Source organism: Pelobates fuscus, chromosome 4 (assembly GCF_036172605.1).
Source record: "Pelobates fuscus isolate aPelFus1 chromosome 4, aPelFus1.pri, whole genome shotgun sequence".
Classification (NCBI taxonomy): Eukaryota; Metazoa; Chordata; class Amphibia; order Anura; family Pelobatidae; genus Pelobates; species Pelobates fuscus.
Genome location: NC_086320.1, coordinates 384,036,894 through 384,055,850, shown reverse-complemented (window position 1 = coordinate 384,055,850; position 18,957 = coordinate 384,036,894). Strand labels below are relative to the sequence as shown.

Below are 18,957 nucleotides of genomic sequence, written 5' to 3'. Positions count from 1 at the left end.
AGGGTGTATGGACCTCCAGATAACCCCCTAGTGTGGAAATTCTCATGCTACACATGTACAAAACCTAGCTGGGTAAAAACTCTTTCTCAAACCCCACCGATCCCACTCCCCAAACCACCCCCTCAAAGCGCAATGCTTGGTGGGTACACCAAGTTAGCCACAAATCAGGGTGGGGAAGCACTCTGCTCCTACCAACATGACTTGAATCCCATATTATACCTTGTGTACATGGATGTATACATTCTCGTATGTAATTGACGCATTAACATGTGTTTTTGCTGTACAACCACTACTATGCTGAATGGAAGATTTATACAGCTGCTTGTGTAGCCTGAAGTCCAGGGCTCTCTGTGGTTTGTCAGCGAGTTTCTTATGAAGGCCTGAATAATAAAACATCAATATGCAATATAAGATTATAATAAAGCAGGCCCCATCAGAGCCCAGGCAAGCCTGCTACTATAAGGGACTTATACATGTTTCCTGAGAGCAGTGGATATAGCATAAAACCATTCCAGTTCATCACCAGGATCTATGGGCACCATAAATTACTCTGTGAAATTATAGTGCTCCTGCAATAGCGTTTTGAATTTAAAATTATGCTAACATTGTGTACTTATAATCTTAATTTTAGTAATCATGGCAGCATCACTTATGGCTACCTTCTTCCCCAGCAGCCACAGGACAGTAATTAGATCAATTAATCAGTCTGTTATGAATGAAAGCTTTGTATTTCTCAAGCTGTAGCAGCAGGCTTTAGGTCTCTTACTGAGAAGCTGTTGTCCTCTAAAAGTCCTAGAACAGAAACTCGTTCCTTTGGAATTTTCGGGGAAAGATGAGGAGAAGGTAGATCATCATTCTAGATCCTTGGATTCCAGATTCATTGACAGATTCCTTAATCTGAAAAGGGGACACCCTTCGACTCCCTAAAAAGAAATCAGATACTCAAGAAGCAGAAAGATATTTAGAAGAAGTTAAGTCTAATAGGACTAGGGCTCCGCTACAGGGTCTAAAAGAGACTCTCCTTCACTGGTACACCAAAATACAGTCAGGAACAAGCAATACAATACAAGAATCTCTCACCTCATCCCTAGCAACTGGACGACATTCAGCTCTGGGGGTATAACTGAATTTTATTGACACATACACGGCTTTTATGCCCAGTGCTATGCAAGGGGTTTGACAAGCAGAAAATGCATGGAGATTCAATCCCAAGATCCTCTGTGCCTGAGAGATAATTGCCTGAGTGAACTCCTCTAATTTAATTTATCTCCCAGGCACAGAAAATCCACAAAATATCCTGTACCCCAACCATGCATAGGAACTCCACAAACAGCACATTCCCCGATAGCCCCGATCTGAGCGACCAATATACCCAAGATTCACTCAGATCGGTTTGGCAGAACGGGAACGCCACTGTGAAAATAGTTCCAGAGAAATAGGTGTCCTGGCCGATCTCTGTTCTCTCTAGCTTTCAGGGTATGAATGCTCCCCCCGTTCGGTAATACAAATCTCCCGAACGCCGTTCGTGTAGGTAGTCGGGAACCGGAAAGAGTTCCAGGCACTCAACGACCAAGTACCGCTGCCCTCGTTCGGGAGACAACATGGCCGCTGTTCTCTCTGCCATGTGTTTGGTTATACGAAACGGCGGCCACCCAGGGGAAGCGCACAGTAATTGTTTACCTTGCGGTTTTGCACTTTAGTTGTTGGTGTCAACGTTCTAATGGGGCACAAAGGGTGGTCCTCGTTCAGGAGATGAATAGATTTTGGTATGAAGTCTCCCGAATGGCCAAAAAGGCACCACACAAAATAACATGGAGAAAGCACAGTACTGTAACAGGGGGGAGTGGGGAGGGCAGGGTACGGGCAGCCAATAAAGGTAGCGTGTAAGTGTCCATTCCGCTATAGACCCACTTTCCCTGTTAATTCTGCTAACAAAGACATTAAAGTCCAAGAATGGAGCAAGGTAGAAAAGAAATCCGGGAGGCGGAGCCGAGCAGGCAAACCAACAAGTCGCACACACCATGAGCTCCGGCCGCGGGGGCTTAACTGAGTCAATAACTCGGGGCACAATGGCGAGACTCACCCGAAACCAAGCCCATCGGAAAGCTGCAGCGTCTGTGCACCCGGCGATACCTAAATCGAGAACCGCCGTGGCCGGCTTGGGCCTACCGGAGGAGGTGAGGGGGAAGGACGGCTGCCTTCCCGCCCGACTCTGCAACACACAAGCAAATGGAAAAGGCTTCCCCCCCCTGTGGACCGGTGGGGGATATCCTGGTCCCCGCCAGAAGGGAGATCTCGCACGTCACACCAAGCGATGGCCCCTGCTAGCCCCCCATGTAAAGTGGTGGCGACGGCCTCCAAGATGGCGGCGCAGAATGACCCAGCTACACGAGACTCGCGACAACATTGCCTCACCCCAAGCACCTACAACCAAGCTAGGGACCCCATCTCTGAACTCTTTGACCGACTCTGGGCTAAATGGATAGTACAACTGACACCAGTGAAGTCTCTCTCCATAATGCCCACACAAGATGGAATCTATCTATGGTGGGAAGAGGTCGGGGCCTCCATCTCAGGGCATGAAGAAGTCCCAAGCTACGAACCCCCATAAAATGGACCCTCCCAGTCTGGGAGCAACGAGGGGAACACCCCACAAGTGCCGACCACACCGGCGGAGAGCTACTAAGCGGCGAACCAAACAGGGCAACACCACTCACCGCTATATCCCGAAAGGGATGACCCAGGACCACACTGGACCCCAGGTCAGTGGCAGGAGGGCACCAGCTCCAACGCAGGCCCGGGGCAGAGGGGACCCCCGTTACCACACCGCAATGCAACTCCCACCATGCAAAGTAACCCTGGCGAAAGACACCGGCAAGGAAGACCACAGACCTCCTGGGGCCATAGAATACACGAAGGCAAGATGCTGGGCTCAAAACGAGACAGAAGCATAAATGCCACCTTGATTAACCCACAAGCACTTACACCCTACATGGCGGAAGAATCACAACAAGGAAGGAGTAACACTGCCGCTCCACACAGCCCTATGGATCAACCTCACCTATCAGACCTGTACCCAAGCAGAGGAAAAGCGTCAAAGACATCTAAACGGGACTGTAAAATACCCCAGGCAGGAGTTGGCTGAACGGGATAAGACATCTGCCCCATACCCCATATTGCTCCCTATCTGGGACTGAATATAACCCATACCTGCTTTGAATAATCGTCCTAGTTAAACTACTTGCTAAATATAAATGTCCGTTTTTAACTAAGCCTATGACCCTACAACCTTACAGCAAAGCTGGAAATGTTTAGCTGAATTAGCATTTAGTAATAGCAGCGTTGATTCCACTTTTTGCATTACTTAGTTTAAACAATGCCTCTTACGTTGCCTAAACCGACAGCCAGCCTAACCTGTTAACTATGCCTTATATCCAGAGTGCACAGTATGTTTATGCCTTACTACATAATATCTCGCACAACACATCTGACATCCCTAACACGCTTGTTATGGATTGCTAGCTTGTACTATTTTCTAGGGCAACACAACCTGCTTATAGATCGAAGACACTGTAGATGAGTACCTAACTTGCTCTACACATAATGCACTAAGCTAGTCTCTTCCCAACCGTGCCTTAGAGTAGGAGCAGTAATCTTTCACTACAGCACGCTACAGCGGAGTCTAGACCGTGTGAATATGAGTATGTTTAACGTTATTAATCTGTGGCAGAATCCGTTTACTCTACCCAGAACGTTTAACCTGTCGTTCCATAAGCTACCAATACCATGTTGACATTTACTGAGCGAGAGCCAGAGCTGCTTAACACATAGCATGGCTAACCTGTTATATTTTACACATGTCTTTAACAATTGCTTGTAAAACAATGTTTACTCGACGTTTCAAAAACAAAAAATTTATGGCAGTCTTTCGAAGGAGTGTATTATGTATCATCTTGTTTCCACCAACTGTATTACCCCATACCGCCTCCTCTCTTCATTCTGTACCCCATAACGCAAATGCCATAATAAAAGAAAGATTGAAAAAAAAAAAAAAAAAAAAAAGAAATCCGCTCTTAAGAGTAAGGCCCCTAGGGTGTATCCCTATTCTCCCAGCGATTGCAAATCCTGGAATTCCATGCCTAAAATAGATGCTGCAGTTATTCGAAGACAAAAAAGAAAAACTCTGCTTATTGATTCTATGGCGTACTTAAGAGAACCGATGGGAAAGCAAATGGACACGGACATTATAAAAACCTACTTAGCTCTAGGTTCTGCCATTCAGCTTTTTAGGTCTTGCTGGAAAACCTGGAGGAAGTTATTGAAAGTGGGGTGCACAGAGAGCACCTGATGGAAAGTCTAAAAGACTTTAAGAAAGTTACTATGTTTTATTCTGAGGCATCCTTGGATATTACATGATAGCGAAAGGCATGGCATTGTCAGTAGCTGCGAGAAGGACTCTATGGCTAGGGCTTCAGAAATTCTACGCTGTCTGGACCACATACATCGCAGATGCCTCAGTCCTAGACGTCATAAGAGACAGCTAGAGAAAAGAGTTTACCACTTTTCCAAGAATAACTACGTTCAAGAATCAAGGGGAGAGGCCTGACCTCCAAGATGGTCAGACGCTGTTTTGTATGGCTCCAGCTAAAATTGAGCTGCCTACCGCTAGAAATGACCCAGAGCACCCAGCATTCCCTTAGCAGCTCAAAGTGACACCCCTTTGGACCAGCAGGGGATATCCCAGTCCCCACTGGATCACAGGAACCCTATCAGAGACCCGAACACACGCCGCATGGCAAGACCAAGAATGGCCACCAGAATCTCCACAATGCCGACTGATCCCAGAGGGCCAGCAGTGGAAGCTTTAATGCACGCTTCGAGTCATAATGTCAAGAATTCTGGAACCGCATCCTTTGCTTACCCCATTCACTGCACGGTTGTCTCATGAAGCCAAATCAGCTACCCGCTCTCTTCCCGGGCTGTGGGCCCACTTGGAGACATCTCCAGACCATGGTCTATACAGAAAACCCGTGGCCTCAGGATCCAGTAGTCTGGAGGGGAGGATCCATGGACTTCTGATATTGGCTCCCGTGGGGCCTGGGTCGTGATACAGTGATATCTGCTACCCACACGTCAGATGAGTTATCCGCACAGCCTGGCCCACAATTAGGGGGGGTCACCACAATAGATTCCAATCAGGCACTGCGGCCAGGAGAGGGTATATGGGGGCTTACCCCAATAGTAACACACGGGGTTCACTCCTGCATGCAGCTGTACCAGGCAGTCTACAATAACAGTATGTATGTGTATAGGTTAGTGTATGTCCTGATTTTCACCATTTTCTTAAGTGGTCATAGTGTTAATGAGGAGAATTCATGATGCAGTGGAGAACCTTAGTCCTTGTAGATATAGCAGTGTCCATAGTCAAATAAGTACCTTGCAGTCTTGTAAGCACAGCTAAACGGAGTTGTGTCATTTTGCATTGCAGGAGCTATGCATCCCAGAGAAGTTTAGGAGAAACTCTGTGTTTCAGGGCACGAATTAGGCTTGAAATTAAATACAAGATGGCTGCCGTGTGTGTGAGGACCCGACAGGAATAACTCCCACAGACCTGTGCAAGCATTTATAGATTACTTCCTACAAATTTACGCTCAAACAGCTATTTCATATGTAAAAGATACTAAAGCTATTCTTCAAGAACTTGAAGATATAGAGTGGAAAAAACATTACAGTTGGGCCACCCTAGATGTATCGTCACTATACACCTTTATCAAACACAATTTGGGCTTCGAAGCGGTATCATACTATCTTCAGAACGATATTAATATCTCACAATCACTGAGTGACTTTTTTTTACAGGAAATTTCATTTATTTTAGTGCACAATTATTTTATGTTTGATGACAATTATTATTTACATATCACTGGGACAGCCATAGGGACCAGGTTTGCCCCAGTTATGCCAACATCTACATGAGAAGATGTGAGGAGCTAACATTTTGGTCAAGGCATGACTGGGGGGAAGACCTGGTCCTCTGACAAGTTACATAGATGATGTACTTATTATTTGGCGTAGTTTACAGAGTTCTTTTGGTGATTTCACTCAATATTTAAACCAGAACAAATACGATCTAAAATTCACATCAGAAGGGAACAAAGAGAGAATTGACTTTCTAAATGTGACTCTTACTAATAATAGACCTAATGTGTGCTCTAAATATTTTTTTTTTAAAACAGATGGCAACAGTTTAGTGCACAGACGAAGTTGCCACTATGACCCATGGCTCCGTGGAATTGCCAGAAGTCAATTCACGTGAGTCCATCATAATTGCACAAGTTTTACAGATTTCCAACAACAAGCCCATGTAGTTAAAAATAAACTTCTCTCCAAAGGGTACAATAAAAACCACTTGAAGAAAGAAATAAGAAGAGTCTCAGATTTCGGTAGAAACTTTCTACTTACAGATAAACAAAAAGGAACAAATTGTAAGAGTAATTCAATTGATAAAAAATGTGAACATGCGTTTATAACTAAATGTAATATTGATCGTCATAAAATTAAAAGAGCGCTATTAAAACACTGGCCCACTCGCTGTTAAAATTCACAGGAAATGCAATGGGGACAAAATTAGCACCCTGATATGCGAACCTAACCATGGGATGGTGGGAGAGCTAATTTATTTGGAGAAGCAATCCATTCCTTGATAATATGTTTTTACAAAAGATTTATAGACAATATTATATTTATATGGAAGGTTGAAGAAACAGAACTCCTCAGATTCATGAACCATACCAATGCAAACAATATGAACCTCAGATTTCCTCATGTGGCCAGTAAGACAAACATCACATTTCTGGATTTAAATATTTTTATAGATGATAATGGGATTCTCCAAACCAGTAACCATCGAAAAGAAGTTGACAAGAATGGATTATTGGATGCTAGGACTGCCCACAAACCAGGATGGATTAACAACATTCCAAAGAGTCAATACATGAGGGTAAAAAGAAATTGTAGGGCGGGGCCGGACCGCCATGCTAACCGGTCGCATGCAGGAGAGGCTCCGGAGCAATCGGGCCTCTTAAGCTGCAAATGGCAGATTATTTTGCTGACCGACAAGCCTACAAAGTACCCACGGCTGTGGGAGAGGTAGCGGACCCCGAGATCGGGAGCTTTGGACCCCATGGTGGAAGAACGAAGCTTCGAGGGCTGCGGCCTAATCGGGAGGGGAGCGAGGTGGACGGCCGCTGCCAGGCCTCCCTTCCCAACTGCCACACGCCGATTGCCAGAGCAGCTTGCCGGTCCCGTTTCCCCCCCCCTTTGGGCCGGGGGGGTCATCCCGGTCCCCACTGAGAGGAGCTTGAGAGGTGGGGAAACTGGTGCACAAGAAACGTCTGAGGCTTACCCTGCAAGATGGCGACGGCCTCTGACTCTCCACCATCTACCCCTACAACATGGAGTATCGCTAAGCTGCAACCAAGCCACTCACCTCGGCGGAGGTCCCCAAAGCCAGATACTCGAGGGCTACAGCGCTGGGAGAGAGTGAGCGTGTATCTACCAAACGGAGCTAAGCAGTCGACAAACAGGACGAACGCTGTACTCACCCGGGCGTCAGGCATAACAAAAGCGGCGGACCTGAAACACACAATCTGGTACCTGCGACAATTCTCTTGTTATGTGCCGAGCAGCTGTGGTACCAGACCGGGAAGATCGATCCTGACATGCACGCACAGAGAAACCCGCAGTCCCAAAACACGTGGACTTTGCAAGAGACAGCAGATACACGTAACCCGCTGGCAGCCTCAGACCTAAGATGCACAGCATGACACCACTGCCACTTTGCCCTTCTTGGCCTCTTCTCCCCACCAGACCCCACACAGAGCCTGGTAGCCGCGCAGGGTCCTGCTCAACTCCGGTGGTCACTTGCCTACTGGCTCATTCGAGTTTAAGTTAATACTCTTCATGTCAGTGGTCTATTGCTTGTAATGTTTCGACTGTCACTATGGCATAAATGCTTACCCTTCTCAGAAAAGCAATGCCACAAGCCTTACCATAATCTTAAACGTGACTAAATGCATGTCTAACCTAGCATGTTTAATACGAGCTATGATGTTACAAAGTCAGTTATTTTCATGTTTAAAAACAAAACAAAAATGTGCTGTTTAAAATGCCACACATTGAAATGCTAAGAAAATGCTTGCAGCTGCTGTCGTGGCTCTGCACGCTTGCTGTTACTTCATGCACAAGTAAAAATAAAGAATTTAAAAAGAAATTGTAGTAGACCTCAGGAATTGAAAGAGGAATTTCAGAACCTCACAAACAGGTTCATACAGAAACACTATAATCCTCAACTTCTGAAAAAGGTAAAACAAGAAGTCCACAATATGAATAGAGAGGAACTCATCTCAACACCAAGAGGAAAGAGAGATGATGGACTTAGGTGAAACAAAGATAGAACACTTCCCATATTTGTGACAACCTATAACTTAGCAGCAAATGATATTAAGAGAATCATATGGAAACACTGGCCCATCATCACCCAGGACAAATATATGGTTTTTTTTGGACAACACACGACCAAAAGTAGTGTTCATAAAGAACCAAACAATCAAAAACATAATTGCCCCAAGTTTGGTTAAAAATAAAAACAACATAACCAAAACCAAAACAGGACTTTTGGGCGTAAAAGGTGTATTTAGGTGCGGAAGGAAAAACTGCTTCACTTGTCTTCTTATCAAACAGAAAGATAACAAGTCTTTCTCCTCCAACCATAATGATGAAAAGAAGGAATATGGAATCCAACAATTTATTAACTGTAAAACTACCCACGTCATCTACCTTTTGGGATGCACATGTGGTAAACAATATGTGGGCAGAACATATAAAGTAGAAAGTTGAAAACGAGAATATATGAACATGTACGTTCGATCAGAAAGAAATGTATAAACCATGGAGTTCCGCTACACTTTCTGGAGAAACACAACAGTGATCCAAAAGATCGAAAGGTTAAAGGGATTGAAGATATTCGACCCACAAAAAGAGGTGGAGATAGATTTAAAATCTTAAGACAATGAGAAACTTATTGGATTTTTAAATTAGGGACACTAGAAAAAGGATTTAACAAAGAGCTAGATAGAGCTGCTTTTTAGGCTTCATCCCCACCCAGTCCGATATATACCTATGGTCATACCATTCTGAAAGTGCCTGATCTCGTCAGATCTCAGAAGCCATCCAGACTTGGGCCTGGTTAGTACTTGAATGGGAGACCAACTAGGAACCTCAGGTGCCATAAGCTGGTTCAGTCTGGGCATGTATATATATCCTAATTTCAAATATCCCTTCTATCTAAACGTACAAGTTCAGGCATTGAACCCTCTGTGTACTACTCATATTTTTTTCTTCCTCTATTCTACCCTACCTTTTCAGTTTTTTTTATTTCATTTATTTATATTTTTTATTTAATTCACAGTGTTCCATCTACCGGAAGAGCACCTATCATTATGTATACATCATGTAACAAATCATAAATAGAAACTAAAGTTAAAAACATACATCTATATCTCTATCTTTTTTATTCATTACCTAAGTTCCATGGTTTATATGGTAACTATATTCACATATAAAATTCACTTCATATGTTTCAATATAGGTAGCCTTTGAGATATATATATATTTTTAAAATAAGATTTTAATAAATAATCTCCAATTTTTTTTTTGTAAATCTTTCTTTTATTATGGCATATGTGTCATAGGGTACAGAATAGAAAAAGGAGGTATTAAGGGATTACATACGGTAATGATAACAAGATGGTTTATGTTACACTCCTATGAGAGACTGCCATAGTATTTCTTTTTTTTTTTAAACATAGCGAGAGAAACAAAATAATATAGGATATAATAAGGTAAGGAAATGATGCGTATTCCAACGAGTTAGGCTAAGTTGTAGCTTTGGAGCAGCCAGATATTACTTAAACTCAACTTATCATAGTACCACCGCGGGCAGAGTTACATGCTGAATGTGAAACTATCTTGTCCTAGTAGTCATGCTTATAGGTTAAGTATACAGGGGAGTCGCTTGCGGTCTGCCTCCCTATAATCGTGGTGCAGATTAGGTTTTCTGAGAAATTGGACATGCAATACAAGAATAACATATGAGTAAGCTGCGTGTATAATAGCATGTAAAAAGAACATGTGAAACAAGATTGTACTTTAGCAATTAGCCAAGCCTAAGCTGGGATGTGGCAGGTAGGGTTAATAGCTTAAAACTTATCAGTGGTGTGCACAGTGAGATTCTGTCAGCAGTATACCGGGAAAGGCAGATACATATTGCTAAAACACTATACTGCTCACGTTTATCAAATGATAAAATGCACTATGTGGTTCAGTCTTGCCTCCGCAGTGCTATCTGCAGAATTATCTGATATACAGTCCAATTTTCTCAGCCTATGCCGGCTCTGAGTGCTGGATGGCCGGGCCACACATCGTTTTCGGGTTGTTGCTTCTGTGAACCGTCCTGTCCGACAGATCTGGGGGAGAAGCTCAGTCCAGGTCTGCTGCTGGTGAGGGACGGTGGTCGTCGAGTGTGGGGGAGGTGTGGGGGCGGTCGGGTCTCCCCATGGCCCCAGGCTTTTAGTGGGGTCTGCATCCTGGCTCCACGAACTCGGGTGCTGCAAGAGGCCCAGTTCTTCCCTGTGAGGGCGCTTCGGAGAACCCTGGTGTTACGGCGCCGCCAGCGGCGGTTAGGCTTCCGGCGATGTGGCTGATGCTGTGGAGTTATCCTCCTGGTGACCCCCGGCCCGGGTGGGCAGTCAGTGCTCAGCTTTGGCGTTAAAGGGTGTGTAGTGCCCGTGGTGGGCCCTTTCCGCCCCTGTTTCCCCGGCCCACATGCTGTAGCACACTAATCTGTGATTTGTATTTATTTTGTATCTGGGAAGTGGAGTGTCCACTTTAAGTATTGCTCCCCAGCAGGGCCGCCCTTAGGGGTGTGCGAGCTGTGCGGCCACACAGGGCGCCATATGGCAGAAACAGCTCACACATGGGCGGCCAGGATTTAAAAAAAAAATTGCGACGGGGCGGAGCATCCCGTGCGGTGGGGCGGAGCATCTGTGCGGCAGGGGTGGAGCATCCCATGCGGCAGGGGGCAGAGCGAAACTGACGGCGGGGGGGGGGGGGGAGGGGGAGGCAGAGCGAAACTGTTGGCGGTGGTGGAGCTAAAAGTGCCGGATAACTGCTGCAGGGGAAGCAGGAAGGAGTCCCTGCTTCCCTAACAAACAGTCTCCAGGAGCTGCACTGCCTCCACAATGAACAGAGGTAACTATGTGTGATTGTCAGTGTGAGTGTGACAGTCTGTGTGTGTGTGACACTGTCTGTCTGTGTATGTGTCTGTGTGTGTGTGTGTGTGTATGGCTGTCTGCCTGTGTGTGACTGTCTGCCTGTGTGTGTCTGTCTGCCTGTGTGTGTGTCTGTGTGTCTGTGTGTGTGTATGACTCCTTGATAAAAGAAATGAAGTTAAGGTGGGAGATAGCGACCCTAACTAAATACATTAATGATAAAATCACACCAAGAGGTCTGAGGTTATTTAAAATGCCTACATCCGACACTGACAATAAAGTTTTCATGGAAGAGTGGTATAACCACTTAGAATTCTGTACTTTTGGACTCGTGAGAAGACTTATTAAAGTTAAAAGTGAAAAACTTTCAAACTTGGATAAAAAAATCAACAGCCGGGGGGGGCGGAGCCGAGCCAGCGAGCCGACTGGTCGCACTTCACATGAGCTCCAGCTACATGGGCTCAAATAAGCCAATAAATCGGGACACAGCGACACGACTAATGAGAAACCAAGCTTATGCACCCGGCGATACCAAGACCAACACTCGGCATGCCCGGGAACCGCTATGGCCGGATTGGGCCTACCGGAGGAGGAAAGGGGGAAGGACGGCCGCCTTCCTGCCCAACTCCACGGTCCTCAAGCAAATAGAGAGCCTTCCCCCCCCCCCCCCTATGGACCGGTGGGGGATATCCCAGTCCACGCCAGACGGGAGATACCGCACACCACACCAAGCGACAGACCCCGCGAACCCCACTAGCAACGTGGTGGCGAGGTCCTCCAAGATGGCGGCGCTGATAGACCCACAACGACCAGATGCCACACCAGGTGCCTGCGACCCTGCTGGTGACCCCATCAATGCGATCTTTGACCGCTTCTGGGCCAAATTGATGAAGCGGTTGCACTTAGCGACGAAATGTACCCAGCCGCCCTCACAGACCAGAGCCTATGGCGGGAGGAGACCAGGGCCTTCACCCCAGGGCACAAAGAAGCCTCAAACTGCGAACCCACGCAATATAGACCCTCCCGGGATGGGAGCAACCAGGGGAAAGCCCTGCAAGCGCCGACCACACGGGCGGAGAGCTACCAAACGCCGACCCAAGCAAAGCTGCACGACTCACCGCAATATCCCGATAGGGACGACCGTGGCCCTCACTGGATCCCAGGTCAGTGGTCAGAGGGTGCACGCTCCAGCACAATCCCGGGGCAGAGGGGACCGCCAATCACCGCAACGCAATGCAACCCCCAGAATGTACAGAGGGCAGGGGACCTACTCCGCCCAGCGTGCGCACACCTGCAAGGCACTGGGCCCACAACAAGCAAGGGGCAAGACCACCGTCCCGACCTGCCCTTCCTACACTACTTACCCTACTTACCCCCCAGGTCTCAGAGACACTGCTCACATGACGCCCAGCCAAGGCATCGGCTGAACGCCTTATTTCAAAAGACTGGCAGCTCCACGGAAACAGAACAGGCGACCCTCCTGCAGCTGGTCCAAGCAACATCAAACACATTTCACCTCACAGCTATGACACCTACCGTTAACCTACCTGCCAGCCTGCTCGGTGAGAGACTTTTGCCTGGGGGACCCCAGAGGACTTTAACATATCAGTTGTTTCACACATGAAGAATGTTAATTTCCATCTGCCTAGCATGTCTCCTACGCATAAACCATTATTTTATATTTTAATCTTATGCTCTTTAAAATTTATACAGCATTCAGTAGGCATGCATCCAAATAGTCAGCGATAGCTTTACCGCACGCTCCAGCCATATTAACAGAATTTAGCCTGTTGCTAACAAACCCATGCTTACTGCTTACTTACAAGGCTTTGTTTTACTTTTTTATTTTTCTTTCTTTTCTTTCATGTTATATCTTATGTGCTAGCATTGTTTAGTAATTTAAAGCATAATACCTAACTGTATCCTACTGCTAATCGATGCATGCTTAATGCCTACTCATAATGCGTTAATCTACTCATACAAAATACGTTGTGTAACAGAATTGTTCGCTACTAGCACTAAAGTGATGTAACTAACGTTTAGATATCAAAAGCATAATCACCGCAATGATTTAACTTGAATTAACTACCTAGCTACCTACACAAGCGACTGTCTCTACTGGTTAATATTATATTATAAAATGTGCCTGTTCATCTTGTGCCCCGCATGTTGAGCGTGGGATATGTTGGAGGACTGCTTTTGGGGCACCTCTTACCTGCCTGTTATATATACGTGCACAACAAAAATAAAGAATGTAAAAAAAAATTTTAAAAAATCAACAGCCTTAGAGAACAACTTATTCCTTTTGCTGATACCGAGGAATATTTCTGTCAAACAGTGAAAATTAAAAAAATAGTAGAGAAAACTGAAATAGACACCAAAAAAATCAAAGTTAACAAATATAATAGAGACAAATGGGACTATGCTCACAATCAAGTCCGTACATATAACACTACAAAAATACAACAAAACGGAAGAAAACAAAGTACAACACATCATTACACAGATGCTAACAATCGTTTTAACTATAGACACTACCAAAATAAAACAAATAAAGAAAGACTTAAACAAGTACACTACACTGATCACCAATACAAATCACAGAATAGATCTCCAAGAAGATATAATGGGAGACACAATTATACACAACACTGGAACAAATTCACTAGGAAAAATTCGGAAAAAATCTTTACGAATAAATACACTACAATTGATGAAAATGCAAAAAAGATTTCAACCAGACCACTTGAATATAAAAGAAAAGAAGATACATATTTTTCAGCCAAAGAATTCACACACAATCATCACGACACCTCACCACTGATTGTAAGACCCAAAACACACAGATTCACATATGAACCATCTTCTCCCCAATATAGAACTAAGGGAAAAGAGTATTCCTGGGAAAAAGTCACAACAAGGAATCATAAAAAACATGAAGAACAGGAACCTAACACATCCAAAGAATTGGTCACTAAGAACAGATATCATGCTCTATCCTTTTGTGAACCATTTGACAAGACCTCTTTTTTAGAAATTCCCTCAAACAGAGAGCGCCACACAAATCAACTAAATATCTCCACAATAAAGAGCCGAAAAAGAGATTTAGAGAATGCAGATCAGGGAGAAGAAAACAAGAAAGGGAGAACCGAAAGGTTTTAGACAATTCATGCACCAATTCTCCCAACGGCATTTTTAATCTGTCTAATAAAACCCTAAATAAAACAGAAATAGATGTTCTCAAAAAAGGTCTCAAATTTGCCCCTACTAAACCATATAACTCTTTCATGACCTTTATAGATATCGGGAAATTTGTTAGAAATGCCACATTGAAAAGATTTTTTTCCATCAACGTCAATAAGAATCAGATCAATACTGATAACACTCCCAATAAATATATAAATAGCAACCTCAAAAATAAATACAAATTCTATCCGGCACACTGTAAATCCAGTGCCTTAGACATTTTTGAAAAGAAGGTAGGCAAAGATATTAGAATCACACACACACACTAACAGACATACACACACACACACACTAACAGACATACACAGACACACTAACAGACATACACAGACACACTAACAGACATTCACACACACACACTAACAGACATACACACACATACACTGACAGACACACACTGACATACACAGACACACTGACATTCACACACACACACTAACAGACAGACACACACACTAACAGACATACACACAGACATTCACACACACACACACACTAACAGACATTCACACATACTCACTCACATATTTAACACTTTTTTTTTTATTTACCCCCCCCACTGCCCCGCAGCCACTGGACCACCAGGGAGAAATAGGACCCCCCCCCCCCCCCCCCAGCGTTCCCAAAGGTAAGGAGGCGGGGGGGGGGGGTAAATAAAAAAAAAGTGTTAAATATGTGAGTGAGTATGTGTGAATGTCTGTTAGTGTGTGTGTGTGTGTGTGAATGTCTGTGTGTATGTCTGTTAGTGTGTGTGTCTGTCTGTTAGTGTGTGTGTGTGTGAATGTCAGTGTGTCTGTGTATGTCAGTGTGTGTCTGTCAGTGTATGTGTGTGTATGTCTGTTAGTGTGTGTATGTCTGTTAGTGTGTGTGTGTGAATGTCTGTTAGTGTGTCTGTGTATGTCTGTTAGTGTGTGTGTATGTCTGTTAGTGTGTGTGTGTGTGTGTGTGTGTGTGTGTGTATGTGTGTGTATGTATGTCTTTTTAGTGTGTATGTCTGTTAGTGTGTGTCTGTTAGTGTGTGTGTGTGTCTGTTAGTGTGAGTGTGTGTGTATCTGCTAGTGAGTGTGTGTCTGTTAGTGAGTGTGTCTGTAAGTGTGTGTGTGTTTCTGTTAGCGAGTGTGTGTTTCTGTTAGCTAGTGTATGCGTATCTGTAAGTGAATGTGTGTGTGTGTATTTAGAAGGCGGGGGAAGGGTGGGGGTGGTGCGGGCGGGGGGGAAGGGTTGGATGGGGGTGGCGCGGGCGGGAGGGGGGCGCCTGAGTTTTGTGCTGCCTAGGGCAGCACAAAACCAGGATACACCACTGCCTACAACTAATATTAAAATAGAATTAAAATCATACCTAGATAAAGGGCTTGATATAAGAATTTTAGATGATAAAGAATTCCAATATATTAATATCACTCATCCGAAAATCCCGGTAATCTATTTCCTCCCCAAAATCCATAAAAATGTGTCAAAACCTCCAGGACGACCGATTGTCTCCAGTATTGGTTCTATTCTCTCAAATCTATCCGAATATATAGACATTCTACTTCAGCCTTATGTTATTAGAACGAAATCCTACCTCAAAGACACCATAGACCTCCTAAAAAAAACTAGAAAAGATTATTTATTTGCACTTTGTAATTTACATTCAATATGTGACATTGAACACTGATATACGTTTTTCTGTCCCTTTGATACTCCTTTTCGTCATTCCGTTTTTTTATTTTGAGTCTGATATGGACTGAAATATAAACTAGAAAGTGGCGATATTTAGGACTACACTATCCAGGGGCGGAGCCTGACCGCCAAGCCGACTGGACGCATGGGGACAGAGCTCCCGCCGAGAGAGCTCTAAGCGGGACATAATCAGCGGCTATATTGCCCAGAATACATCCTCAGTGCGACACCCACGACGGATGTGCTCCGGGGAACCGGTGGATACCCTTTTTGTGCATATCGGGGTATACAGCCCGCAACACATCCTGAGGCCTACGGGAGTTGAAGCCGGGGAGAGGCGGCCGCTCTCCTCGACACCTGAGCCCCTGAAAAGCGCTGCAGGCCTCCTACCCCCCCCCTTCTGGACCGGGGGGGATATCCCGGTCCCCACTAGACGGGCAAGCTGAGGCAGAGAGCATATGCGACGGCTGTCTGGCGGCCGGATAGCAAGTCAACCATACCTAAGATGGCCGCTCAGCGAATGCCGCGAGGGAAGAATGAGGGGCAGCTTACACACCCTCACCCCTGGGTGGCCCTGGACTGGCTATACTCGGCCTTCTGCGAGATACTACATTCCAGGGGACTGCCCTACCCTCAAGCGGCTCGGACGGTGGCCACATGGATCCGCCCGGTGACCCGCCGACGCCATTATGGAGCTCCGCTGGTGGCCCTCAGAGCAGCCGTCAAGCCACCTCCGACTAAGCATAAAAGAAGAGGAGAAAACGGCCACATAGACCCAGGCACTCACCAATGCATCCGCAAAAGCAAGAGCAAAACCACCGGGCCACAGACACAAGCAACCCCGCAAGATGGCGGAATTGAGCCCAGAAGCACCACAAGGTACTCAGACACGACAATGCCTTACATCCAAGCCATAGGCACATACCGGCGGGATGCAAGCCCAGCACAGAGCGACCATCGTCCGCATGACAGACTGGGCATCGGCTGAACAAGCAAAGACCCTGGACAGTCTCCTGGCACAAACACAGACGGCGCTGCAGTACTACAATTCCATGGGGACTCCCCAACATATACAGGTTCCCCTACGTGAATCTTGCATATTGTTCTCTGAACCTGGCCTATAGAATTCATTCATAGTTGTGTTTAAAGCCTCATAATCTGATATGCTATTTGTTGTATTTTATGCGCTGAGTTACTTTAGAATGGCTACTAACTACCACCGCTGCCCTGTATCCTGGTCTACCCTTCGACGATTTAACGAATTGTGACTCTCCACTTGCCTAGCATATCCTATACGCATGAACCACTATGTTATGTTTAAATTCATTTTTATTTTTATTTTTTCCTCAAATGCGCAAACACGCTAGTAGGCAAACGTAGCACATTCATATAATGCAAGGCTAACCAGATTACAACTGTACGTATTTATGTCTAATCTTTTGAAAAGCGCTGCCTAGCGACCATAATGTCACACGTCATTACTGCTGTTGTAGACATGTCCAGCCTAGCCTTTTTTTTTTTTCTTTTTTTTGTACGCTCATGATCTTTAACTTACTGTATAAAAATCTATGTACACCCAAGCAACGACCCTAGCCTAACCTAGAATAACACTCGACTGTTCAAACGTTGTACATCATAATTATGCTATATCTTCTATTATCTATGTTCCTATCTTGTTAAAAAAACAAAAACAGTGCAGTACCTCATGACTACCTGCGCCAAATGTATAACATGATATGTTGTGTTGAACAAGTCACTGTATACAACTGTATTTGAACCTGCACACGAAAATAAAGGACTACACTATCCATCACCACAGTGACTTTTACTGGAAGTGACACCCACGAACGCAAAGGACGATGGGACATGTAGTATGAACGAACCGGAAGTGATGCAACGTTTTTCGGCCGCGTCACACCAAACATCACGGATTGGTAAAGAAGAATTTTGGCGGGCACTTAAGGATTTAAAAGAGACAGAAGACAGAAGACACCTTGAAGCTGACTGAGGAAGCCGATTTTCGGTGAAACGCGTTTTGGCTGCAAGTGGACCTATAATAGACCACTTAATTCATTAGTATTGTCCCTATATGATTTTATATATTTTTTTGTTTTCTAGCATATAGTATGTATACATTTTAAATATTGATAATAAATATAGTTTTTATACATTTTACTTCCTGTATCCTGTACAAGTGATTCCAGAAAGGGATAGTGTCACCCTACAAATTGACACAGGGCCTTTACACTTAGAGCCAGTTATCAAAAGGCTCTAAATAAGGTGAGCACTTTTCTGTATTTTATTTATATTGATATACATCAGTATTTTAAAATACTACACTTAGTTTGGACCATTTCTGTTTCCTCCTGTATACTTTGGAGAGCAACATTCACTTCTTCGCTGTGAGAGAGGGGTTGTGTGGTCTACCCAAAAGACACAGACACCTGGAAGTTTAGAGCCTTACCACTGTAAAAGGCTCTAAAAAATGTGAGTTAATTTACATTACAACTCACACAAATAATTTAAAATACAAATTTTTCTGGCATATTGCACTATTATTTGTATATACCGTATATACTCGAGTATAAGCCGACCCGAATATAAGCCGAGGTCCCTAATTTTACCCCAAAAAACTGGGAAAACTTATTGACTCGCGTATAAGACTAGCGTGGGAAATGCAGCAGCTACTGGTAAATTTCTAAATAAAATTAGATCCTAA

At 44.6% G+C, this 18,957-nt stretch overlaps 1 pseudogene; it reads left to right on the top strand.

Annotated features, from left to right (window-relative positions):
* Positions 1–9,176: 9,176 nt before the first annotated feature.
* Positions 9,177–9,295, top strand: LOC134609517 (5S ribosomal RNA; annotated as a pseudogene).
* The last annotated feature ends 9,662 nt before the right edge of the window (positions 9,296–18,957 follow it).